The following is a 27957-nucleotide window of genomic DNA, read 5'->3' as shown; positions in this document are numbered from 1 at the left end:
AGGACATCTTTGTGTTTCTATAAAGGTTGGGAATATAGGTGACCAGGATAGACATCAAGAAAGCAATGGAGAGCTGGTCAAAGAAGCTCTTCCCAGAGACATCTGGGCACTGAGAGAGTTGGCTATGCATGAAGTGTGCCAATATATGGCTCAATGCCGTCCACCATCCTTTCCTCCTCTGCCCCCTTTTGCAGGCATTTTCCCAGCTTCCTCTGGCAGGGGGTGAATGCTGTCCCAATGCTGTTGTCACTATGAGAAAGATAGGGTGGGGACAGTGTTTGGGAGAAGGAGCTCTTTCTAAAGTTGGAAAGACTCTGCCTTGTACACTGTTGCTGCCCCAGCACAATGTTTGGCACATAGTAGGTGCTTAGCAAATGCTTGCTGAATAAAGGGAGGAATGACAGAAGGAGGAAACCCAGCTCTTGGACTTGAAACTGAGGAGATGGGCAGTGGAGATTGGCATGCTATGTCCGGACGAGTTGGCAGCAGGGTTTGTAAAGAATTGTGGTCTGTGAGGGGCCTGACAGTCATGTTGCTAACATGTTGAAGAGTCAGATCTTGGGGGTATCTGTCCTCTGAGCTCCCTCTTGGAAGTCCTCTACTTTGGCACCACAACCTGACAGGTGAGTCACCCTATTGGGTGATTCACCCCAATCACCTTTGCAACTCTCTGCCCTTCCCTGTCAGGTTTCCAAATCTCATGGTAAGCCCTTTTTTCCAGTGGGCTGTGTTTTCCTGAGACCCTCAGGGGAAGTAAAATGTGGGAGAGTGTGTCTGGTGACTCCCTAAAAGGCAAAGCTTTCTTGTGCTGGAAGGGTCCCAGAGTTGTTACATGTATTTTATAGAAAGTTATTCCATGTCTGTCAGTCCCAGGCTGAGGCCATGGGCACACAGAACATGCTTTGCTGAGTTTTTTATTCAGCCACATTTATATTTTCAGGGCGAAAAATGCTAAAGCATTCTGTAGAGTCAATTAATTGGATAATTTTCTAATGCTTAAAGATAAGCAATAACTGGATTGACCTTTTCCCCAGGACTGTGCTTTGTTGTAAGACAGTAAAAACAACAACAACTAGTTGTGGGTATAATCCCAGAAAGAATTAACAGGAACTAGCAGGTTCTCTATTGAGGAGGAAACCTCGTGTGACATTGGACCTTTTTCCTTCTTTAGGCACTCAGGAGTCCCTTGCTGGTTGTTCTCCCCAGAGAGCTATGATTTGAACTTGACCTAGAAAGTCTTCCATGGTTTTGAAGTCAGACCACTGGCAAACTGAATTCTGCTGCCCTTAACACCAGCCCAGCATGGTCTTTGATTAAAAGGCCCATTTCCTTGCTTTTGATTTGAAAGAACTCTTCCATAGACTGAGAGAGCATGCACACTGGCCAAGAAGAAGCCTCCTGTGTTTCAGTGGTTGTATGTGCAAGCGGTTAAGTTGTGCCTCAGTGCAAGGAACCAGGAGCTAAGGTATTACAATCAGCCCACTTTTACCTCTCTGTGGGATCCAGTTGTTCAGGAAAGGGTCAAGAGGTTAAGTCTAACAGTATCGTGGCCATATTTACACCGATCTACCATAAACAACTGGGGATATGCTAGGAGTGGACTTTGTCCTGGACAGTCTGTGCCAGAAATAAGATTTATAAAGGAAAAGAAAACACTTGTTTTCCTCACAGGTACTGAACGTGCTGATTCGTATCTCCGATGAAGTGCTTAAGAGTCGGACAGACTACTTCTAGATGTCAAAACTAACAACGATGGAGACATGTGGACATTCCTACCAGGGCATACTATGGTAAACACCTCCACCGAGATTGCAAAACTGCTGTATCTGCTGTCTAACACATCATGCCATCTGTGCACACAGTAAGAGAATCCAGTGGTTGCCATGCGGAAACAGGACTTCCAGGAAGGGGTACAGACAGCTCCCCGAAGGGTGCCGGAGGATGCACAGTGATAAAAAAACTGGAAGCGATTTTCCAGTCAGTCGTCTGCCGATGACCACTTGCAATGAGTCGGCACTGCATATTCTGCACCTCTTTTTCAAATCCACGGCAAGCTAAGATTTCCCAAAGCCCATCCGCTTGACTGAGTGGGTGCTTCCCCCTAGTTAATCCAGTTCATCTGTCAATGCTCCAAGGGGATCGTCTGGCAGGGCCATGAGTTAGTCTTTCTGGGAGGAGCAGGTCATGTTCGTATCCACTGGCAGGACAGTAGCTTGGAAGGCTCACCATGTTTATGGAGAACCCTCGAGTGAGGCTGCAGGAAGAAACAGGGGGAGACACAATAATTTATTACTTTATGTTCCCAGGTTCTGGTAGGAAGCAGCAGTCATACTATTGCAACAAGCCCTAACATCCTTAGGTGAAAGAGAAAGTTCTGGCGAAGATACTGGTCACTCAACTCCAGGACAATGAAGGGCGGCTTGGATTCCTGAAATGTCCTTCTACCATTGGTGGAGCATGGAAGACATCCATCACAGGAATAGGCCAGGTGGCCTGTGTTCACCTGAAAATAAAAGACCCTCCCACAGGAGAGGCAACCAGCATTTATTTGTGATGAAAAGAAAAAGCATAGCCATTTAGGTAAGCACTGATTCAGGCAGAAGCCCAAATAGTGTTCTGACTAGTAGACTATGGCAGTAGGTATTTATGAGAAAGGGAAGGGAGACAATTAAATTAATAGAAGGAAGGCATTTCTATTGATGCCAATAAGCTCATAGGATGATGCTGATTCCAAACAAGGATTTTAATTTTCAGTCCTGTAGCCATCAGGGAGTAGTCATCATCTCTGTTTCTTGTTAATGTTGCAAACAGTTCTTTGGGGCATGATGTTACATTAGGCCCAGTCCAGAGTCTGTTTTGCATTTTAAGATTCCAAGGTTTGAAGCCTAAACTGTGCGAGGTATCTCCTCAGGCACGGCAGCTTAGCTCTATTTTAAAGTGGCTCTGTTCAATCTTATTTTTTAACACCTGGAAGCAAGGGCAAAACCAGACCTCTGGGATTGGCATTCAGCCCTGGTGGATTTGTGGTTTGGGAAATTTTTTCTTACATGATAAGGAACGAGTGTGAAGGCAGGTTTTGTTTTTGTTTTGTTTTGTTTTTTTGGGGGGGCGGGGGACGTTGGGGGGAAGGTGTTGGGAAAAGGGGTTTATCCATCAAGAAGCTTTCCTGGGCTGAAACCTAGAAGGAAATATTGGGGCAGTGTGGCTGGAGCTCCTGAGTTTGCTACTTGAAAAGTCAGGCTGGCTGAGCAGGTTAGAGACCAGAGAGAGAAAGTCATCATCAACATCTGGTCAGAGACTGGGCTGCTTGAATTGCTTTTGGCCTTGGGAATGCTGGTGCAGATCTTGATATTGTAATTTTTTTATTTAAAAATTTTCTATTACTTTTATCTGGGTTCTCCCTACATTTCCTGTACACAGATCCTCGTTTAGTAGTTAGTATAGACATGTGATATAATGTTTTTCTCAGGAAACTATCAACGTTAGCTTTGTTTAATACACACAATTATTGTGCAGTGGGAGTGGATGGCAAGGGTTCTTGAGGTTAAAAGCAAATCTACTCTGTTTTCAAACCAGCTTTTCAAACAGGAGAGCATGCACAATGTATAAGCACATGTTTGATTAAAGCTCGCTATTTTGGAGAAAAAGCAAAAACAAAAGGAAGGTACTATTAAGCATACTAAATATAAAATAATAATACACACTACCGATAAGCCTGTAATGAAAGTGGAATACTAATATACTGCTGGTGGCATTGTAAACGGAAGAAACAGCACCAATTTATTTAGAAACCATTAAAAATTCACATTCCTTGATAAAGTGATCCCATTCTAGGAGTATATCCTAAGGAAATAATAACAAAAAATGAAAGAAGCTGTATACACAAATACGTAACCTAGAGGTTTTGTATAATAGTGAAAAACTGGAAACAACCAGTCTCCTCAATGATGATGTGTTAACAAGATGGATGATTGCATGGGCACTAAAGTAATAATTATGATGATTATGGAACAACGTGGTAAACAGTTATGATATACTACAATATAAAGCTTACACATATGCATAGTAAAGCACTGTAAGTGAAATAATGAAAATACTAGAATTTTTATTATTCTCATCACAATATTTTGCAAATCAACCACAAAAATTAGGCTCCCAAGGGTGCAGATTTGACCAGTGAGCACTAACTGACTATAGCATCCAAGGTTGTGTTCCCTCACTAATAGTACCTTGAAAATAAATACTTCACAAGTGCATTAGGAGATAATATTCTAATACTACTGAAGGGGTGTTAGAAGACACATGAGTAAAAGTCTTCCATGCAAGGCGAGTTGCAGGGGAGCAGTACATGGAACAGGAAAGATTTCTAGGAACCAGACACAGTCCAGCCTCCTTAAGACCTTTGCTCAAGTCAGCTCTGGAAAATGAGCAACTCTGGAAAAGTAGGGTTAAGAATAAGCTGTAAAATAAAACTTAAAAATGAATAATGATGATAGAGAGTGAATGCTACTTAACTACTATGCATCCCAAGTCAGGGTCAGCTAACATCGCAGTCGCTGCTTCTCCAAATAACCCCGTTTTCCACATGAGCCCCTGGTAGCTGATGACAAGTGAATGTATCTCACGTTAGCAATCACACTGATAGCCATGAACACGGGCTGAGCCCATTGCACATTTAGGCTCTTCAACCTGTGGTTCCTCAATATTCTCCCTTTACATCTCTGTGTGATGGGCCAACATTAGTCACTTAGGCTTCTGGGGACCCAACTCCTCTGCAGTCTCATGGCCTGGATGTCTGGATGGGTAGGGAAACGTTAGAGTCCAGTGACTAAGAGCTTTGGAATCAGGAGGATCTGGGTTGACATCCTAAGCTCATCACTCCCTAGTTATATAATGTTGAAACATGAATTTCTCAGTGTCTTCACTTTAAAATGGTGATCATAATCACCACCTCACTGGGCTGCTGTAATGGTAGAAAAAGCACTTTGTGTGGTTTTTGGTGAATACTAACTATCAGCTAAGTAATGGCTACTATTTATCATCATCATCATCATTATTATTACAAATTCCCAAGGTTTCCTAGAGAAACCAGAAACACAAATGGGGCAGTGTTCTAATGCCAAAACTGGGAGCCAGGACAAAGACACGATGTGCCTGGAGGTCAAGCCTTTGCAGCCTCCAAGAGATAACTCCCTGCCTGCCAGGGGCACAGTCAATACTCTGGCTTCCACTCTCCCCCAGATGAGCGCAGACTTTAACAGATAGTTCCTTGATACGGAGGGTTCACATCAAAGGCAGGAAGGGGCTGGCCTGGGAGGCAATGCTGGCCTTGCAGGGCGGTCAAGAACAGCTCTGGGACCGACTGTGTCCACTCTGCTTTTCCCCGCTCCAGCTGCAGGGGCTGAAGGGATAGGCGTGTCTGGGGAAGAATCACAGCTACTGTGTGCAGGAGGCCTCACCTCTCATGGGCTGAAGGGAAGAAATAAGATTCACCTCTAGAAAAGGCGGTGTGGTATCTCCCATTCAAAAAGAAGAGCCATATCTTCTATCTGTGTATTTTATGTGACTCAGGCTTGAGGAATTTGGGGTGGGCCTGAATTGCACTTCCATGTGGGACTATTTATATAAGGTGTGAGGTGCACATTCCAAAGGAGTGACACCAACAGTGGCCCCCATATAAGAGTCAGTAATGAGCAGAACTAACATTTATTGAGCAGCTACAATGGGCCAACTACAGTTTTATAGGCTGCCACTCATTGACTCCTCACCGCCATCTTTGAGCTCTAAATTGCATTATCCTCATAACACACCTAGAAAAAAAACTGAGACCAAGTTCATTAACTTGTCACAGCCATACTGCCAGAATGCATAGAGTGGAGACTAGTAACCAGATCCGTTCTCACCACAGTGCTTTCCTGGCTCGATAAGAAATGTGTTGGGAAAGCAAATTCCTTTGTTCCAACGAGAACATAGGAGAGAAAGCAAGTAGTTGTGTTTGTCTAGCTAGAAGAATGCTCATCAAATGCGAATCCTATACGTAAAGTACCATACATAAGACGTGTGACCTAGAGAAAGTAGGTCTTACTTAACAGTCTAAAATATTTCCTGTGTTTAGAGCAGTGGTTCTCAACTGAGTGCAGTTTTGCCCACAGGGGACATCTGGCAATGCCCAAGACATTTTTGGTTGTCACAGCTTGGGCGGGTACTACTGGCATCTAATGGGGTATAAGCCAGGGACCCTGATAAAATATCCTAGAATGCATAGGACAGCCCCCTACTTAGAAGAATTATCAGGCTCAAAATGGCAATAGTGTGAGGTTGGTTTAGAGGATGCAGGCCCTTGTTTATCTTTTGTTCCTGGTTGTGAGCCAAATATATCACTCCTAAAATAGGCCAAGATAAAAACCAACATAAGTGTGCCTCTTGTGCGTACAGGAAATATGGCTAATTTCAAACCTTACTCCCATCTTCTATTCATCATTTGCTCATTTTATTTGATTTTATATTCAATGTAATCAAAACCTCTAATATTAAATCATTTTCTAACTCTTAGAATCCTCACAGGCAAGCTATTATAAGAATCAAGATTGGGTGATTTAAACAGGTATGCTCAATTAATTAATTAGTATGTATGGGAGAAGTTAGGAGATAAAAGAAGGACAAAGGAAGATTGATGTGGCAATAAAACTAAACTCTGCTATACCAGCCCTTTGGTGGGAGGAGTGGCACACATTCTCAGTTGTACTGGTTTCATTTCTGCCACTGCCTGCCCCCCAACAAGTGGAGGGATGTTTGTCTCTGAGAGTATGATTAAGAAGTCAACCCTACCCCTGACTGCATGAAGACTGAGGTCAGAATCTCAGACACTATGGGTATCAGGATGTCAGTGGGCTTAGGGGAATAAAAAAGGTGATACATACAAACTGTGACCTTTCCTAACACTGTGAGGGTTAAGCCTGCAACCTGGTCATGTGTCCTGACTAGGAATCGAACCATGACCTCCTGGTTCATAAGTTGCTACTCAACCACTGAGCCATGCCAGCTGGGGTGTGAAACAGTATTCTGAGTGTGTCTGTAAGGGTGTTTCTGGGTGAGATTGACATTTGAATCAGTAGACTGAGTAGAGCAGATTGTCTTTGCTAATGTGGGTGGGCCTCACTCAATCAATCCACAGAGGGCCTGGGTAGAACAAAAGACAGAGTGAGGGAGAATTGACTCTCTGCCTGTATTTCAGTTGGGACATCAGTATCCTCCTGCCTTTGGACTGGAACTTACACTATCAGCTGTCCTGGGTCTCCATTTTACTGGCCACAGATCTTGGAGTGCAGATCTTAAGCCTCCATAACTGTGTAAGCCAAATCCTCTCTTTCTTGCTCTCTAGATCCCTATCTATAGATATATACATATATCTTCTATTGGAGAACCAATATATCCTATTGGTTATGTTTCTCTGGAGAACACCTACTAACACAGCATCTGTAGCCAACAATGACTACAATAGTAAGCACTATCATCTACCAAGTACTTACCACATGCCTAGCCTCATGCTAAGAACCCATGTCCATTTTGCAGCAATCTGAGGAGTTAAATACCATGACCTCAGTACAGACATGCTTCAGATATACTGTGGGTTTCATTCCAGGCCACTGCAATAATGTGAGTATTGCAATAAACAGAGGGTCTCATCTCTGATTTATAAAATATGCAACATTGGTGAAGCACAATAAAGTGAAGTGCAATAAAACGATGAAGAAAGTCAGGCTCGGAGAGATAAACAACCTAACACAGGTTGCAGCCTGTAGGCCAGTCTGTGACCCTTGATCTGGTTATGACATGTCAGGAGCCCGCTGATTCCAGAAGTGCTAAGCAGGAAATATGAGATCCAAGGGCCCATGGGAACATTTCGAGGCAATCATTTATAGGAAGGCCTTGACCTCTGTCTCCTACTCTCTCAGTCCTAAGAGAGTTAATGTTTCAATTAGAATGTGATTGGCTCCTGATTATAATAGGAGTCTTTCTATACGTGGCTCTGTAGTCCTCATTGGCTTGGGCTGACACCTCTCTCTAGGGAGTGTTAGATGAGTGAACCTTGACCATCACCACCACAGCCACCATGACACACACACACACACCCCTCCTCTGAGTGAGAGACAAAAGAATGGACTTCTATGCAAATTGTCCCTCTCTTTTTTTTTTCAGCCCTAGGGAACAAACACACAAACCAATAACAATCAGGAGCAGTGGGGCTTAAAGAGTGATCCTCAGACTAGCAACATCAGTGTGCCCTGTAAGCATGTTAGAAATGCAAATTCATAGAACCCCTTACTGTTCAACTATAAGTAGAGATGCTAGTCTATACTATGCGCCTCAAAATCCTCTTGGAAATGGACTCTGGTTCCTCTAGCTTAAATTGAGTCTCTGGATTCCAAGATTTTAAAAACTCTGAGATTCTTAAACGTAAGCCCATCAGACTCATCTCAAAAAGGTTCTTACAATTTTTTTTTGTCTAGCCCCTCTCCATTTCCATTGATTAAGAACATCCAGAGGGAGGTCTGGAACTCTCTATGTCTAAGAAGCAGCTCCGTGATTTTTATAAAGCCAGTTCGGCACAAATCCATGGGAAAATCATCTACATCTTTTCCCCAGTGCTTAGATAGTAGTTAGTTGTCCTTTAGGCAAAGAAAAGTGTGTAGACAGTGGGGAAACTGGCTTATAGTCTTGTTCACGTCATACAATAAAATACCAAGAAACCTGGTTATAATGCATTGCTCCAAACATTGGGTTTTAGAGGGGTACCAGCAGGAGTGGCGAGACCCAAGCAAACTATCCAAACCATCCCAAATCCTGAGGATCAGGTATGTTCCATCATCCCAGTACTGTTTAGTTTCTACAGGTTGATTCATGCATCAATCAACCAAGCAAAGAAGCAAAATGTATTCCACTGAGCACTTACTAAAATGCTCAATGTTGCCTTGGGGCCTGTAGGGCTGGGGGAAGTTTCGAACTGATCATTGCATTTATCATACTATATCAAAATTCCTTGTTGACATGTGTCTTTAGATTAATGCTTCTTGACTTCTATTGCATGTAGAAATCCCCAGGAGAGCTTAATAAATCACATATTTTGGGCCCCAAATGGAAAGAATTGGATTCAGTAGGTCTTGAGTGGTTCTGTGAATTTGCATTTCTAACACGCTTACAGGGCACACCGATATTCCTAGTCTGGGGACACTCTTTAAGCACCACTGCTCCTTATCCCACCCTTCTTCAGGTAGCAAGTATGCTGCTTTCTTCTTTCTGAAGGGTGTGGCAATTTTGCCCAGAATATGAAAGGTGCTCTGAAATGTTTGCTGAATGAATGAATGAATGTCTGATGAAAGCTACATGAGTGAGGTTAGCAGTTTCCTAAAGCAAGGGCAGAATTTATTTGGGGGCCATAGCATTGTTCTCTAATGAGAACTGGCTTAGGAATTTGAACTCTATAAATTCTTGGTGATAATATAGGACATCTGTCACATTCAGTCTCAAGTCATGATTTCCCCAGGGAAATGGCAAAACCTCACCCAACTGTATGGACATCTTGAATCAAAAGCCTGCTGACAACAGTAGCTACCGCCTTGCACCACGTGAATATGGGATGATACGTTTCTGGAAGAAAGTATCCAGGTCATATGCTCTCAGCAGGGAGGCATTTGTACAGCCAATTAGAGGCAACTTCAGTGATACACTTCTCTGCACTGGACAGAGAGGCAAGCATCTCAAGTCATTAAATTCCTATAGCCGCTCTAAAAGCCTACAGGACTTTCTAGAAGAAAACCCTGTCCACTGGCTCAAACAACAATGAATCTCATGAGAGAGCATAAAAATACAATTGGACATTTAATCCAAGTTGCCACAGAAATTCCTCCCCATCTCCACAATATCAGACCAGCTGGAAGATGATCTTCTGAGTGATTGTGTCCTCATTTCTCGCCTTGCTCTGTACTCCCCCTCACTCAGTCACAGGGCATGGCACCCTGTGTGTTCGTCAACAGCATGAATAATTCAAGTTCCTTTTATTTTTTAAAGTCCATCTATCCCCCTCTTTGTGTTTCTATTTATTCTTATTTTGATTTCAGAGGCCTCTCTGTTGACCAAGGCAATGGCATTATTGGAAAAATATTCCCTAAGAGTCACTTCTTTAGGAAAAAATATATCCACGAAATTCTGCACATCCTGCAGCTTTTCAAAGAGAAGGAGAAGAGCACACTTTTTAATGATTATACAAGGTACACTTAGTGTTTCTCCTTTTGCATGCCAAGTCTCAGGGGGCTAGAAGTATCTCTTTGAAACAATGCCATACAAGCTAAATAAATAGGAACAAATAATGCTGCTAACAATAACGGATGTCACCATACAGAATCTTAGTGGGAGGATATTTTAGAACAGTGCTTCTCACATTTTATAGTGACTCTGAGTCACCTGGGTATTTTGTTAAAATGCAGATCACACAGGTCTAAGGTGCTCTCAGGTGACACAATGCTTGTCTACGAGTGGCAAGGCCATAGCATTCCTTAATCTACAGCAGCCCTGTCCCATGGAGCCTTCTGCTTTGCTCAGTATGGCAGCCATTAGCCACATGTAGCTACTGAACACTTGATATGTGGCTAGTGCCTGGTAGAAATGAATTTTATTTAATTTAAATTGGTTTAAGTTTAAATGAATTACAGGTTACATGTGCCTAATGACTAGCATATTGAACAGTGTATCTTTGTAGCATTAAAAACTAAGACTCAAAGATTTGGTAAAAAGGTTTTAGAAAGAAGAAACCTTAAAAGCCAGGTGAAGCCCCAAAACTTTGCACCCATGTAGTAAATTTAATTCTGATCCCCTCTCTCCTCCTCCCTGCTTTCTGTAGGGAGGGCTCCAGGCAGCCCCCTCTTTCTCCAGTGTGTTCCCAGAATAACTCTATAAATAAATAGTAATTAGGAAAGACTTTGTAAACATTCTGAATTGCAGAACATTATCTCATTTACATGAACCCTCTGACTTGGCAAAACAAAGCAAAAACTCTCATGAGAAACAGTTCTTTTGTTATGGTCCTTTCACCTTGGGGTATGTCCCCCAGGATTCTGAAGACAGGCTATTTCTTTGCTCTGGGTTTTGGCCCTTTGGCCTGGAACAAGGGGAGGGGGAAGGGGGGGGGGGGAGAGAATGCAAATAGTCCAGACATTCTAGAAAAGTTTAAAAGCAAAGAGAGCTCAGTTCAAGTTGAGTTCCCTCAAGTGAGAAAATGCTAAGAGTGGGGAAAGGGTAGGGCTTAGTTTTGTCTGAACTGGATTTGTCAGCTCTCAGCAGTCTGTAATCTATATTACAGCTAACAAGATTTGGGGATCTTCCCTGGGCTGGTGAGTACTAATTTCCATGGAGGAAAAAGTTATGAGGCTTGGATGTCTTAATGATAACAGATAATTTCTCTGTGTTGGCAGAGCTACAAAGCACGTTGCTATGAAAACTGCATGAATTGGGCTATTTCTTTTGTGTACACAGTTTTCCCTTCAAGAACCCACGTGGGAGGAGTTGCTAACCTGCTTGGGGACCATAGTGATTAATTGCTTGAACTGGCTGGTGGCCATCAGCATGATCTTGCAATTTACCAGGTTCTCTGCAGAATTATGAGACTGAAGGTTTAATGGGATTTCAGGTAATACAGCCCAGATGTCCAAGACTATGATGTTTGAAATAGCACTGCTTACAAGGCTGCAGGGCTTAAACTTTATTTCTTCCTTGCTTTGTAGATGTCCCTGTTCCCTTGTTTATGTCATCTTGGACCAGTCAAATGCTAAGGCCCTCAAGTTGACCTATGAGAGGATATTCAGGGACCACACCTGTGGCCAATAGCCTGGAGACACACAAGCTCCCTACCTTCCAGCCCAGGCTCTTAGGATTACTTTCAGTCAAGGACACGGTAATTAACTGCCCCACCGCCACATAGCACTATGCAGCACTTACCTTCCAAATTGCTTTCACACATTTAATTGCATTTGATTCTGTCAGGGTTCAGGAGGAATGGGCTGGGACAGGTACTATTATCTCCATTTGGATGAGGAAACCATAGTACACAGAAGAGAAGGGATGATGATAGTCAACATTTGTGGACCCCTTATGTGCCAAGAAGTACTATTCCCCTGGGGTTTCTGTGCATCATTGCCTTTAAGCCTCATAACAGCTTTGAGGTCGATAGGATTATCAGCTCCACTTAGAAGCTGAGAAAACTTCGGCACCCCGAGGCAGATCACCCAGCGAATACCTTAAGAAGCCAGGATGGAAGTTGGCCTTCTGGCCATTTCTTACCATGCACTGCCACCTCCCTATGGAAGTACCATCAGCATCACAGACAAGACCTGGAGGCTGTTCTTGCTAATGCAACATTTATTTCCCATCATTTGTGAGATGGAAGAAAATTTCCAACCACATTTTTCTAATGAGATGACCTTGTATCCCTATTCTCTGTCCTCCTCCAGACAACACCATCTCCTGATGTCCGAGAAGAGGGGCATTCTGCTTAATACATCCCATTTGGTAAGAATATTCCAGGGCCTTTATGATCATGCTTCGGCCTCTCCTTCCAGCCTCATGCACTCAGGCACAGTAATTGATGAAATTCTTCCCATACTGCTGGTCCTTTGTTTACATGGTCCCTCCTTTTCTCAGTCTCCTGCCCAAGTTCTCCCTTTGCTACAGGGCCAGCTCACAGGCCACTTCCAGAAGGCTCTCCATAGTCACATAACCTCCCTCTCTGTTCTGGAACTGTATGGATGCATTTGTGGAGTGAATGGGTGAACAATGGAATAAATAAACATCATTTCTCCATCGAGGTACCAGGGACTATGCAAAACACTGGGGATATAAAGGTGAGTAATAAGTAGCCCTGTTCTAGCTGGTTTGGATCAGTGAGTGGTTAGAGTGTAAGATCTGAAGACTGAAGGGTTCGATTCTGGACAAGAGCACATACTTCATTGTAGGCTCGATCCCAGGCAGCAGTCAGAGCTCATGTGTAAGGCAACTAATCAATGTGTCTCTCTCACATAGATGTTTCTCTCTTTCTCTCCCCATCCCTTCCACTCTCTAAAAAATATCCTTGGGTGAGGATTAACAAACAACAAACAAAGCTTCATTGTCCTCAGGAAGCTCTCAGTCTAATGGAGATATGGACGTGGGCAACCACTACTACATAAAGCCCTGCATGCTATCATAGAAGGGCAGGGTTCCAAGAAAGCAGCGAAAAGAGGTGGGGGTTATTCATTGGTGTTTACAGATATGTCTGGAATCTTCTCCATGCCTTATATACGCTCCAAGTTTGGGAAACTTCATGTTTGTGTTTTATGCATCTTTGTACAGCCTCAGAGCAATCACCATCTTCTCTAAACAGAGCAACTCTATAGTAAACATTGACCCTTGCTGCTGCCCATGGTGGTGACCCGGACAGAGACAGGGAAGCTCCCACTGTTTCCTTAGGGTCAGTGCGCAGCAGTGGCCCAAACCACTGTTTTCTTCTGTAAGGGGCTGAGGGAAGTTCAATGGACTGCCTTAGAATTACAGTTTCGGCAAGTCTTCTTCAAACAAACTCCTGATCTCCAGGCTTGGGAAGCAGTTCTTACTTAAAATGATTCCTACTTCAGAGTAGCTGTTCCAACTATTTAGGATTACGTGACCCCTCAAAAAACTCTGCACAAACAGGCCTTTTTATTGGTTATTCTTCTCAACAGGATTGTGAGGGAATCTTGGGCAATGGCCCAGCCCCATGGAATGCTCTTTCTCTAGAGAGTTCAAGTTTGGTTTCAGGAGACTGCAACAGCATTGCATTCGTATTTGTGAGGTTTGTTAGGGACAGCAGGCACAATTAGGGACAACATTCATATCTTCCAAGAAACACCAGCCTGTGTGGTCCTATCATTTGAAGGAATCGATGTGGGAATAATGAAAATAACAGGTTACCCCACTTGTAAGTTTTGAGACCAGCTAAGTGACCGAACCTCTCTGAGCCACTGCTTCCTCCTCTGTAAAAGGAGGGAATTCAGGTGTGTTTTGAAGATGATTTTGTGAGAACCACTATTTTTCATTGTATCCAAGATGCATTTTGTGTTTGTTTAATAGTTTTTTTTGGTCGCTTTATTCCTTTCATCTAGTCAGAAGGGCCTGGCAATTCCTCTGTCTTCAGGAATGAGCTTGTGTACAATAGGCGATACTTTCTCATGCAGGCCTGCAATAACACTCAACACACCTTCATCTACTTGTGAGAGCATAAGGAGTGCGAAACTCACTATTGCTGGTTTGCAAAAATGTATGAAATTGAGGTCACGCTTCCAATTTCACTCACGGGCCTCACTAATGGCTCTCTAGTTCTATAACTTTCGACATACAAGATAAATTTTTGTTTTAATGTCAAATTATAGTGTAATACTTCTCAAGCACTTTTAAATAGCAATTAAACTCAACAGGGGAAATTTTAATAGCACACATAACATGAGTGAAGTGATGAAAATATAAATAATCATAGCCAAATTCATGCATGCATGACTGCCATATGACCTAAAGTGATTATAAGGCTGCCTACATTGTCAAATGTACAATTCAAAACTGTTAAAATACGGAAAAAAGTGCATTTTGGATGCAGTGAAATACAGTAAGTGAAGGAGCATATAATATGGGTCTTGCACCCAACAGATGCCCAACAAATTTCAAATCCCTCCCCATTAAGTAATGGAGAATGGTAACCCTTGAAAGAGTGCAGGGAGGCTGGCCTCATATTTTTGCAAATAGATAAAATGCTGGATTTAAATCTGATTCTTTCTGGATAAAATGTATATTTCAGAAACTAGAAAACCATGAATGATCTCCAGAGAAATCAATGTATTTTCCCAAACACTATGTGAGAGATGACTGCAAATTCTTTTTTGCAGCCTCTCTGCCTACATCTCATTGAGAAGTGGGGTCTTTTTTTCTACCCCCTTGGACCTCAGCCAAACCTGAGATTGCTTTGTCCAACAGAATATGGGGTCTAATCTTTAGGAGGACTGGAAATGTCAGCTTCATCTTCCTTGGAATTCAGTGGCTATGCTATGAATAAGCCAAGGAGATGCACGGAGAGGCTCCCATGGAGGAGAATCGAGGCTCCCAGCCAACATTCCAGCTGAGCAACCAGCCATGTGTCCAGACTAACTTGTTAGCCATTTGAGTGTCCCATCTTGGATGTGGCTCTCCAAGCTCCAGCTGACAGTATGTGGGGAAAATAGAAGAGGACCTTACTGAGCCTTACCCAAATTAGAAGATCAAAACCAAATAACGGCTGTTGTTGTTTTGAGCCTCTAAAATATGGGGTAGTTGGTTATGCATTAATAAATAACCAAAATTCAGTGCCTTGTTAATTTTCACAGATGTCCTAAGCTAGACCTAGTCTAGACACTTGAAGAGTGAAACCTGGAAGTGAATCTAAATCTTCTGACTTTTGGACAGAGACCCTTGCATAATTTTTCTACACACTGAAGTTTTTAAGGCATAAGCATGGCTTGTAGGGCTCCTTCTGTCTTACTCCTTAGCTGACATCTGACCATATTATGAGATGAGTCTAGGTGAATTCTAGGAAAGAAAAAGGGATTAAAAAAATATTCAAGAGGGGAAAAGTTTTGGTAAAACACACACACACACACACACACACACACACACACACACACATATTCTTAAACCTAGCTTGGAATTTGGGAGCCAAGTTCATGATTAGGTACAAATGTGCCTGTGATATGTCCCAGCTTTTTAAGATACCCTGTGGTGGCCTCAAAGAATAACATTCTTGTGGAAACAAGCAAGAATCACTGGGGATTCGTTCATCTCAGTCACTGATTATTCAGGATGGAATCCTAAGGAGACATAGATTACTTGTTGACAGAGTAGAGACACATGGAGTCATTTGTCTTATGACGGTAAGGCTTCACTTAGGGACAAAAGTCTGGCTGACCACAATCTCACTTTCAACAGCATTTCACATTGCTGCTCACTTTTCTGTGCCAGGATGTCATGTATCTAGCCGCCAGTGTGCTGAGACTGTGGTTTCTTCAGCGTGTGGGAGCTGGTGGTGAGTGGCTGCCCTTGTTAGAGACATCAAGGTGTAAAGAGGCAAGACTGTCAGGCATTTCTACTTGCAAGGCAATGTTCATCTAAAGAGGCTTCAGGAGAGAGATGATTTTTTTTTTTGTCTCAGAGAAACTCCATATATCACTGAAGCAGAAAGCATTTTAGCAGGATGCCATCTACCATGGGTATAGATGTTCATTAGAAACGTGGTGTTAAATTTATTTTGGAAATCACAAGGGGGAGGAAAAGTACTCAGTTGCAGAAGTCTGGGGCTACTTAGTGTAGAGGCATATTACTGTAGCATAGTAAGTAAATGTGGTGTTGAATTCAATACCCAGGTTTATCTTTGCATTAAAGCTATAGTACCTCATGAAATTGTAATTCTTTGCCACGACTTGCTGGTTGACGACAAAGCTCCTATTTCTTTCTTGCTAGTGATTGCATGTTCCACAAAGCCTAAAGTATTTACTATGTGGTTCCTTCCCCCCAGAAGTTTGCTAACTACTAATACAAAGTATGGAAATAAATCTAAATATCAATGACAGCCTTTAAGAAGCTTATATATTGCAAGAAAAATGGCTGTTACCAAGTGCTCTCTATTCCATGGAGATGCATGCAGTGTCCTTGCATCTTCGCTCAGCATAAGTTCTGAGAGTAAGCTAGCAGGATAGAAGTCCAAGGTCCTATAGACAGGACCAATTAGTAATAGTTGGTAGAAGACTGAAGAAATAGAAAAAGGACTGAATTGCACCAGTGTGGGGCCATTTAGTATAGCAGCATATGTACTATAGCATAACCAATAAACTGTTGTGCACAGGGAGAGATTAAAAAAACTTTTTTAGGTGCTTAAAAGAGAAACTCTCAGTAACCTGGAAAACACTTAAGTATTGGAGCTTATTCTGAATATTTCTTGATAAATATCAACCACCCATAAATATGGTGTGAGACTTTAGGGAACCACTGATATGGCTTTGTGTGAATAATACACACACACACACACACACACACACACACACACACACACCACACTGTTCTTCACTATTACATTCCCCTACATTCCCTTTTCCTTTCCAGTCCCTGGTCCCAGCTTTCATCTCTTAGGTCCTTGCAATAGTCTCTTATCTAATCTCTTCCTCTCTATTCTTCTGCTCTAATCTATTCAAAACGCTTTTACCAGATTATTCTCCCTAAAAAACTACCTGCCTTGCTAATCAGCACATACCAAGTGTATATCCACTATGGGCAAGAGATTGTGCTAAGTTCTGAGGGAGACTCAGAGCTGGATAAGGGAGTTTTTGCACACAAAGTGCTTAAAATACTAGGGAGGAATGACAATATCTCTATAGTGGATGCAGAAAAGAAGGTTTATTGGGCTTTACATAAGAAAGTGAGTGCTGTTGCTTAGATAGGTCCTAGAAAGGGTGAGGTTTGAATTGGGCCTTCAAAGAAAGAAGAAAAGACAAGGGCATTTTGGGAAGTTAGTGATGTCAGTCTCCAAGGGAAAACCTCCTACGGCTCCTCATTCCTCACAAGATAAATTCCATTGTACAGGGCTGTATCTCAGGCTTTCTATAATCACCACCCACCCACTCACCAGCACCACCACCACTCATTAAATAAATTCTCTCCTGATGACTCTTGCTGCTTTTCTGACTCTGAGTTTTGGACATGCACTTTCTAACATTTAGAAAAGCTTTCTGTTCCCTATATTTACCTCAACTCCATTTGTTAATTGAGATCCCACTTCTCCATGGGGCCTCACCAGGAGGCTCTACTCCACTGCTTGGTCACGTATGGTCCTACTTATACACTCACACCAAAAACAGCTTGTAGCCCGAGTTCTACAACACCAAAGCTCACCTGTATCCCAAAGACAAGCACACCAATCACAGGCTTGGATATTAAATTGCTATCAGAGCCTAACTCCTTAATCCCAATGCATTTACGTTTTCCGCTGTGGATCAGTGATAAATAATTCACAGCCTGGCACTGGTGTGCAGCCCACACTTTAAACAGCACTGCTCTAGTCAACTACATCTGTTCTTCCCCTATAAATCTTTAAAGAACTTATTGTCCATTTTAGGGGCTAAAAATGGTGGCTTGCCTGGCTGGAATGGCTGAGTGGTATCAACCTATGAACCAGGAGGTCTTGGTTCGATTCAGAGTCAGGGCACATGCCCATATGTAGGCTTCATTCCCAGTGTGGAGCATGCAGGAGGCAGCCAATCAATGATTCTCTTTCATCATTGATGTTTCTCTCTCCCTCTCTGAACTCAATTAAAATCTATTTAAAAAAAACAAACGAAAAAACAACAACACGTGGTGGTCTGTTTGAGTTAATTAATTTGCATTCATTGGCAACATTTGAAATTGGGAGACTTATACTTCTTTGGAAAAGTTGGCAGTTGTGGCATCATCGTCCCACATCTACAAGTGGCAATAACTGGCTGAAGCTCAAGAGATCTACCTCTTTAGATACGAGATGAACTTTCCACTTCTCTGTAGTCCCCACTGCACTTCCTGCTGCTCTCAGGACAGCTCACCTCATTCCTTTTGTGCTTGCCTGAACCCTGGTCTATGATGTGCATCTTGCTGCTTCAATTATATTATTACATATCCCAATTGCTTGTTTGTGCTTCTGTCTTGGGTTGACATCTAGACGCACATTCCTGGAGGGGGAAAGACCATGCCCTGTATTTCCTCTCAGTCTCTCTCAATAGACAGCACAATGTTACTCATATAACAAGCAAGTCCTTAATAAATATGTTTTAAATAACTGAATGAAGAAATGATCTATTCTGCTAGGTTGTAAATTTAAGTACAAATCCTACATCAAATGTGCTAAGTAATTTTGGTAACACTCTCTGGTGGATGGAAAACAGCTACACATTCTCTGACATCCCTTCCAGCGAAAGATGAGGTTCTGCTCCTCCTCCCTGTGAATTTAGGTTGGTCTCTGACTGCTTTGGCCAGTGGAGAAGACTGGAATGATGCCATGTCTGATTCAGATCTGGCCTGTAAGGACAGGCAGTTTCCATGTGCTCTGTTGAGAAGTCTGACTGCCTTGCAGGAGACATGATGAAGAGAAGCCTTGAGTCTATGGAGAGAGTAAGGACCCAGCTGAGCCATCCTTGCCAATGCACCAGGAATGTGAGGAAAACAGTCTTAGACCAGCCCTGCCACCAGCTGAGGACCACACAGGAACCACATTCAATGCCATATGAGGCTGAAAAGTCACCCTTACCGAGATCTGCCCCAATTCTCAACCCTCAAAATTGTGACATAATTGTTGCTGTTTTAAGCCACTAAGTTTTGGGGGTAGTGTGTCACATAGCAATAAAAAAATGAAACAATTTACCCCAAAGTTTCTACTGTTTACCCAGATGGCATCCTTATGATCAACATTCAAGTCCTTATTTATCTTTTTAAAATTAAGATATCCTTTGGAGCCTGGTCGGTGTGGCTCAGTGGATGAGCATCAACCTGTGAACCAGGAGGTCATGGTTCGATTCTGGTCAGGACACATGCCCAGGTTGTGGCTTGATAACCAGTGCGGGGCCTGTAGGAGGCAGCAGATCAGTGACTCTCTCTTATCATTGATATTTCTATCTCTCTCTCCCTCTCCCTTCATTTCTGAAATCAATAAAGTATATTTAAAAAAATCAAACAAACAAACAACAACAAAAAGGTATACATTGGAAATGATAAAGATTATCTGGCCTTCTAGGTAAATGGTTTAGGCTGTTCACAGAGGGAGGGACTGGGGTGGGAGTTGTGCCTCTAAGGCTGAGAGAAACAGTATTTCTTGGCACATGCACTAGGGTGAGTGAGCACTGTGGTTATGCATAATTCCACTGTCATGTCCTTTCGTATGGAAATGGTGAATAATGTTCTTGTTCTCTACAGCAATTCTGCTGGGCTATTAATTTTTTATTTTATATTTTACAAAGGCATCTATCTGTTATTTTGATATACATAAATAATCTGGCCATGATCCTGCACTTTATGACTTTGTTTCTGTGACTATTAGGCTGTGGAATAGGAAATTAGATAGTCTCTGAGAAATGTTTCATTTCAGCTGCCAGATCCTTGAAGTCCTCAAGAAGTGTACATTTTTAATAAAAGCTTACCTCCTTCCCAAGAGTCTGTTTTCAATTAATCACTACATTTTTTTCCTTCTATCCTTCTTATCATGTTGTAAAAGCAGTTTCCCAAGGAATTATTCTCAACTATTCTCATGTGTTTCTCAATTTCCTGTTGCAAACCCTGGGAACCAATCAACAATAATCATGATTGAAGCTACGTTAGCAGAGAAACAAGATCTAGACTTGGCCAAGTTTGGAAAGGTAATAGGAACAGAGGTGACTGTTACTTCATCCATTCCCAGAACTTTATCCCCATTACACAAACAAACAGATCGAACCCTCCCAAAGAACACCTCTCCCATATTTCGTTGTGGCCACGTTGTAATAATTTAACCAGTGATTGTGCAAGCATGAAAAGCCTATCCTTTGCCAGAGTTTGAAAAAGCAGGAAGGGTGGGGAACATTTGTGCATAGAAAACAGAAGATACATACACAGTAGAATATGATGATATAAAGACCTCTGGAATAACAGGAGAGAAAACTAACTTCTTAAAGTTAAACAGGGACTGGAGAGGAGAGGGATGGAATACTCAAGACAAATTAGAAGCTCACGGTGAAAAGAAATGACACATAAACGAAATATTTTTGTCCCCTCTATTGTGTATTTATGGCTACACTCTATGTAATAGAATAAACATACATTCAAACCTTTAGTAGTTAAAACAATCTATGCCTACAAGAGGTACACAATCTGATGGGAAGGGAGGTAGAAAGACAGGAACTACTACTCGTGTTTCCCCGAAAATAAGACATCCTCCAAAAATAAGACCTAGCACATGGAAAGATAAGATATCCCCTGAAAATAAGACCTAGCACAACTTTGGGAGAAAAAATTAATATAAGACACTGTCTTATTTTGGGGAAACAGGGTAGTATCTACACTGAGTTGCAAGGTTGTTATAATCTCTGAACACATAATAATCTGGCCACTCAGTATATATATATTAGAGGTCTGGTTCATAAATTCGTGCATAGGTGGGGTCTGGCCAGCCTGGCCATGGGGAGGGGATATGGGCAGTAGGCTGTCCTGCCTGCTAGTCAAAGTCCTGGTTGAGGGGGCAATTTTCATATTAGTCTTTTTAATATATATATATATATATATATATATATATATATATATATATATATATAATTGATTTTTTTACAGAGAGGAAGGGAGAAGGATAGAGAGCTAGAAACATCGATGAGAGAGAGACATCGATCAGCTGCCTCCTGCACAGCCCCTACTGGGGATGTGCCCACAACCAATGTATATGCCCTTAACCAGAATCAAACCTGGGACCTTTCAGTCCACAGACCGATGCTCTATCCACTGAGCCAAACCAGTTTCAGCCATATATTAGATTTTTATTATATAGGATAAACACTGAGTGGCCAGATTATTATGCGTTCAGAGATCATAATAATCTGGCCACTCTGTATATTCTAATGGGAGAAGTGCTATATGAGTGATGGGGAAATGTGTTATAAACCTTTAAGGAGCATTAATTACATGCAGGGGGCAGGAAGGGGCATGTAAGCTGAGCTGGTGTGTGTGCAGGTATCTCCTGTAGCTAGAGCATCAGCATTCTTGTAGAGAGTTAGTTCTGTGGAAGCCAGGATGTGGAAGAGAGAAGGAGCAGAGATGTTTCTGGAATGGCAAGACGTGGAAAAAGATTAGCTACGGCTTAGTCACAGGATGAGTTAACCGAGTAAGGGGTGGGGGAGCAAGCAGAGTACAGTGGCTTGCAACATAACCTAGTGTTTGGGGCCAGATCATGAAGAGACACGTATACCTCGCTAATGCGTTTGGATTTTATCATGTAGGCAGTGGGCAGTTAGGAACTGTTCAAAGCAGAGGGTGTGCTGAGATCATATATATGGTTTAGAAACACCACTCTGTATGGGTACTGCTGGTAGGGTGATCATGTATTTGTCTTTCGGACAATTGTCATAGTTGCCCTTTTACATTTGTTGGAGTGACTATTGATTGCTACTATTTGGAGAACGGAGCACCGTGAAAACAAGGTCCCTGTTTGATTTTGCTCAGAGCAGCCTCGCTAGACCAAGCACAGAGCCTGGCCCATAGCAGAGGTTCAAGGATAACTTACTGAATGAATCAAACTATTGAATATAGGCCAAGCAGGTGGCGATGAGGGCCTGCATTGGGCAGTACTGCTGACAAGAGGCAAGAGAGAAGAGCTTTGATTGACATTTCGAAAATGAAAAATCAGACTAACTCTAAGAAATCTGGCAGGAGAAAGGAGGAATGTTCAAGGGGGACTCAAAAGTTGCCAGGGAGGGCAATGGGGTGGGGGGTGGGGGAGGACAGTAATTCATTAAGCAGGAGGAAGAGGAGAGGTTTGTTTTGAGAGGGGAAGATAATAATGACTTTGGGTTTTGACACGTGTTTGCGAAGCCTAAAGGATATCCAGGAGGGGAAGTCATGAGGGCAGAGGCAGAATGCCATAGTGGAGAAAATGGAGAAGCCAGAGGACCTTGGCTTTGGCTTACTCGTTTAGCAGCTACGGATTTGTGCCTCTTCACTCAGGACATGCCATTAGCTTCTCAGGTCTCTAACCTGTAAAATGTGGAAGACTAGAATCTCTGCCATAACTCACTCAGGATGATTTTATAACAATCTGAAGTTTAAAAGTGTGTGAGAATGTGTTTTTTAAAGTATACAGAGCTTTATGAGAACTCGTCGTTATTATAGTCATCACTGCCCTAAAACACTGCAAGGCATCCCTTAAAAGAGCCTGGTACTAGTCAGTTCAAGGTCATAGGTTTAATGCATATGGGCCCCTGACTTGTTAAAACTTACAAGTAGGTCCCTCACCCTTGTGAATGAGTAGAGTAGTAACAGCAAAGTAGTCTAGGCACATCAGCAGAAGTACGAAAAAAAATCTCTCCCCACATGTCTTCTACTGAGAGTGACATATTCCATTTTAAAGAGGATGAGGAGATATTAACAGGAGGATTAGGAGGTGTGCTCTGTTGCTGGTGACAAAAACAATTCATGCTCAAACAAATGTATTCTCCTGACAGGCCCTCTTTTCAGAAAACCAAACACAAATCCCTTATGTAACACACCCTTACTTCTAAAGTTGTCACTTTCTCATCTAGGGCTTCACCCCCACATTACGCCCATGGATTCCATGCCTGGTTCAGGCAGTAATGTGTAGCTCCCCATGTTATTTCTGGTAGTACCTGGATTTTCCCTGTGACTTGCTGAAAGCATCTCAGCATTTTGACTTTAGGCCACTTGTAAGGCTCTGGAAGAGTCTGGTGGATAGGAAGAGGAAAAGGTCTTCCATTCACATGACTGATTTCAAGACTCCTAAAAGCGAACACCTGGCTCTGCGCTGACATGGAGGGAGACTAACTAAAGGCAGTTTTCTGCTAGAGACAGGGTCCTGTCTTACAAATGAGCCTCAAGCACAGATTCTTTGCCACATGGAAATGCTGAGTTTCTGAGAACAATCAATAGGGCTATATCTTTTGCCTGTCTCAAGCTCTTTGATGTGATATAAAAGCAATAATGTGCCTGGGAATGAACTCATAAACAGTTATTCATTTTATAGCATAATAAAAGTGTGGCAAGATTGAACTGGGATTTAGGCAAAGAATTGGGCTGGCGGTAAGGAGATTTTTTTTCTTTTCTTGCCAACGTGCTCACTGTGTCATCATTAGTATGTCACCAGGTGGCTCTTGGCCTTCATTTTCCCACCAGTGGAACATGGGTAGAAGTGGCGTGGCACAGTAGGCAAACAGGTAAGGGTAAGAATCGCAATGTATAGCGAAGGCTTGCTACAGTGCTAGGCTCTGTTCTTGAACATGGGATCCATCAATGAACAGAACAGAAAAAAAGAATTCCTGCATTGATGAAACTTGCAATAAACAATACACATAATAAGTTAGTTAGTTTGTACATGGGAAGTTGATAGGAGCTATATTAAAGGAAAACACACAGAGTGGGTGAAGTGATTTTGGAGCATGAATATGGGAGGGGAGCATGCTGCTGGCTTCAGACAGGTCTGGATTCTCACTTTGTCTAGTAACTCCCCTCCTTCATAACAAATCCTATATAATAAAAAGCTAATATGCAACTGTCCCCTTGACACCGGGGGCGGGGCAGGGCGGCCAACTGCCTACAGCCCGTGCCCTGGGATAACCTGGCCTGATCCCAATAGTGCACAAATTCGTGCACTGGGCCTCTAGTAATATAATAATCTACTCACATCATAGGTTGTCATGACGACTCAGTGAGGGAAAGAAAAAGCACTTAGCCCTCAAATGTGACTATTCTGATCTTTATTTTCTAACCCCAAATACTTTGGCTTCAAAAGCAGGATTCTCAGAAAATAGGTACTAGAGTGACAAAGAACAATATTTTAAAATCACAAAGAAAACCAAGGTGATAGTTCAGTTCAGGTCATTTGCCTTAAGATATGGCCAATTATGGGAACAATAGTGCTGCTTGCATACATAGAAGTGTCTTTAAGATTCACACAGGACATCTACAGGCTAGTTTTAGTTCCAGGAGGAAAGAAAAGGAGAGGAGAGGAGAGGAAAGGAGAGGAGAGGAGAGGAGAGGAGAGGAGAGGAGAGGAGAGAGAGAGAGAGAGAAGAGAGAGAGAGAGAGAGAGAGAGAGAGAGAGAGAGAGAGAGAGAGAGAGAGAGAGAGGGAGAAAACGAACACAAATAAAATGGATTTATATAATTTTTAAGAGACTTAATTTTATAAGTCTAACAAGCCTCCAGAGGCTGGCTCTTTGGAGAACGACACAACTGAACAATAATCAGAAAAGGCAAAATTGCCCCCTCTGGGTACTGGCATTTACAGTTTTGATTTTTTTCTTTCTCATGCCAGGAAGGAGGCTTTTGGCAGAGGCGTGAATTTCAGAGCATCTGGCAGAACTGCTGACCTCTGTGGGAAATGCTTGTGTCCTTTGATGTAACTTCTTGTTGAGCAAACAGTATTTCTGGTACTAGAAACATTCTGGGTTTATATCGTTTTCCATCAATCTTTATTCAATGACATTATCATTGCTCACCTATTACAGACATTTCTCAAATGAGACTTCTCAAAAGGTCACAGGGTTGACGTGAGGGTATATTGAAATGGCCAAAAGATTTTGTTGCTTCCTCCTGCCCTTTGCTCATAGAGGTCATAAAATCACTCATGGGAGAAGACATTTTATTAGAAAAATGGTAGCAGAGGCTCTGCCTAGTCTTCTTCTTGTGCTAGGTAAATGCTACACATCTTCAGGCTGATACTCATAAAAAATGATGCCTCGTTCTTTCATTTATTCACCATATGTTAAGTGTTAAGTTTCAGGTGCTGTGCTAGGTAGGTGGGCACAGTCTTTACTCAGGAAGGCTCGTAACTCCAGAGAGAGGCTGGATTGCCCGGAATCCAAAACAAGGTCCTTCCATGAACTCTACAGAGAACATGGCCTAGCTTCCCGAATGCTGCTGGGAACCTGGTGCTGCCAGGGCTTTCGAAGGCCTCTGGCTCCCCCAGAGGATCCAGGAGCAATCTGAGAGGGAATGGGCTCGGTGCCAGACTGGGGACGGCGGAATCATTGCGCTCAGTAACTGCTTGCAGGGGAATAGGGTTAATGGGCCAGAGCCTTTCTGGAGCTCAGTGTTCAGGAGTTCAACTAAGTCCCCCAAAGAGCATGCTAAGCAATTTAGGCAAGTTTATTTCAACTCAGCAAAACGTTATGATGGAACTTCTGAGGAGCAAGTTGGCCCAGATGTGGAAGGATGAGGATTAAAAGGTACCCACCTCCAAGGAGTTTACAGTTCAAGTTACACCTTAGGCCAGCCAGGTGAGGCAGGGGTGCTAGAGGTTCCTCCCTAGCTCACTGAAAGATCCAAGCAACTCTGACAGACCAGGTGAGGAGACTGAGGCTCAGAGAAAGGAAGTACCTTGGCTAAGGATGCAGTGAATTAGAGCCCGTGTAGCTTCAATCACATTTTCAGGCTTTTTGGAACTGGGTGTCCAAATACAGAAGAGATTCAACCAGCTTTGCGCGTCACAGGATTCATAGTGTGCAGTAGGAAGGTGGAAGAGTTCACAGGTAGTCAGCCCTTTGTGCCAGGTACTGTCCAAAGTGCTGATACTTCACATTTATTATCTCATTTAATTCCCACAAACCAATTGTGCAGATGGTACCATCATTGTTTCCTTTTAATGCATGACGAAATAGAGAAATAAGGAGGCCAAGTTACTAGCAAGAATTCATATACTCAACAACTTGATGAACCAGGATTCAAATCGTGGCTGCTGGAGACTGTGCTATTCCTATGACACTGCTGCCTGGAACTAGCTCTTTTCCTTTGAGGCACCTTGAAGATCAATACCAAAGAAATATTTCAGCTGTGGAACTTCTAGCAGAATATGGATAAGTACGACGATCTAAACCAGAAGGATTCTGACTCTTTCAAAAAGTCCAGACAGCTTTCCCTTGACAGCAAGCTGGTTACTCATGCATTTCTTTAAATCTCAACTTTGAAAGAACTTCCATCCATCTGTCCATCCATCCATCCATTCACTATATGTTGTGCATCATGTTAGATGCTGGTGATACAAGAACCGTCTTATAAAAATAATTAGAATTCAGTGATATGCATATCATAACTGAGGTAGAAGTAATTCTATGTGTACACAGAGGAAGAAGGTAGTAAATATCACTTGGGGGAGTCAAGAACTTTCAGAGGGGCAGAGGGGGTGACATGTAATGTAAGGCGACATGTGAGCTACTTAGAGGAACATGGCAGATGAGAGAGAGAGAGAGAGAAAGAGAGAGAGAGAGAGAGAGAGAGAGAGAGAGAGAGAGAGAGAGAGAGTAAAAATTGAGGAACAGTATGAGAGTGAAGGAGTGGAACATGCAGAAACCACTGGCCACATTAGGAGGGAAGGACACTGGAGTAGGAATTAGAAGACTAGGGTTCCCCCTGGGCCTGGCACAACATGGGTGTATGACACTGGGTAAGCCACTTTGCTTTTCTGGGACTCACTTTCCTCACTTATAAGTCAAGAATACTGCTATTCATAAGGGTGTGACTGAACTCTTATGGAGTTTCAGAAAACCATTTTATTATTATAAGTGAATTTATCCTCTCCATTTCCCAGCTGTCCCTCACCATGTAAGGACAAGTCTCAACCTTAAGGGAAAGAACAGATCCATGACTAACAAATAAGACAGGAAAATGTATCTCCTGTCCAATGTTCAAATTTTTTTTCTCCCTCACTGTGTCTTCCCACAGTCCACACCATACCTTATCAGTAACTAGTGCTCGTCTTTCTTTTTTTACATTTGGCCTTTCTCCCCATCCTTTCTAAATTCACAGCGGACTTTTAGACCTGTCCTTCCCACTTCCCCAGGCACCATTTTCATTATTTTTGCTCCTAGGGTATCGACTATGATGACTAAAGGCTGAACAATCTACAACAAACTCTGGTAACCTAATGAGTTAACTAGGGCTGGGCTCTGACTCTCAACTAAGCACATATCAGGATGAAAGCGTCCAGAAAATGAACTCCCAGATCCTCTCTCTGGTGTCCTCCTTCATTACAGACCCTGCACATCTCAGGTTCCCCTGTGGGAAGACCTGCCCTACCATGACCAGTAATGACTGCAGTCTGAAGTTCAGAGCAGAAGCCCAATTATCTATCTTTATTGTATCAGATGCTTCAATCCTGACTAGTTCT

At 42.6% G+C, this 27957-nt stretch overlaps 1 protein-coding gene and 1 long non-coding RNA gene across 5 annotated transcripts in view; one reads left to right on the top strand and one right to left on the bottom strand.

The window, feature by feature from the left end:
• SAMD12 (sterile alpha motif domain containing 12) overlaps window positions 1-27957 on the bottom strand; it is a 325419-nt gene that overhangs the window by 6106 nt on the left and 291356 nt on the right. For 3 of the 4 annotated variants that reach the window (XR_014793242.1, XR_014793243.1, XR_014793246.1), the window contains one exon: window positions 165-2254. The gene's annotated coding sequence lies outside the window, so the exon portion shown is untranslated. Of the gene's footprint in view, window positions 1-164; window positions 2255-22748; window positions 22816-27957 lie in introns of all 4 variants that reach the window. The other variant, XR_014793244.1, reaches the window with a different exon arrangement.
• Window positions 11253-19471, top strand: LOC311612221. Its single transcript, XR_014793253.1, has 5 exons — window positions 11253-11387; window positions 11530-11683; window positions 11778-11947; window positions 12504-12893; window positions 19181-19471. It is a non-coding gene; the product is annotated as an uncharacterized lncRNA (long non-coding RNA).

Source organism: Pipistrellus hanaki (assembly GCF_964339955.1).
Source record: "Pipistrellus hanaki genome assembly, chromosome: 17".
Lineage (NCBI taxonomy): Eukaryota > Metazoa > Chordata > Mammalia > Chiroptera > Vespertilionidae > Pipistrellus > Pipistrellus hanaki.
Note: the sequence above shows the minus strand (reverse complement) of the source record. Positions and strands in the feature narration are given on the sequence as shown.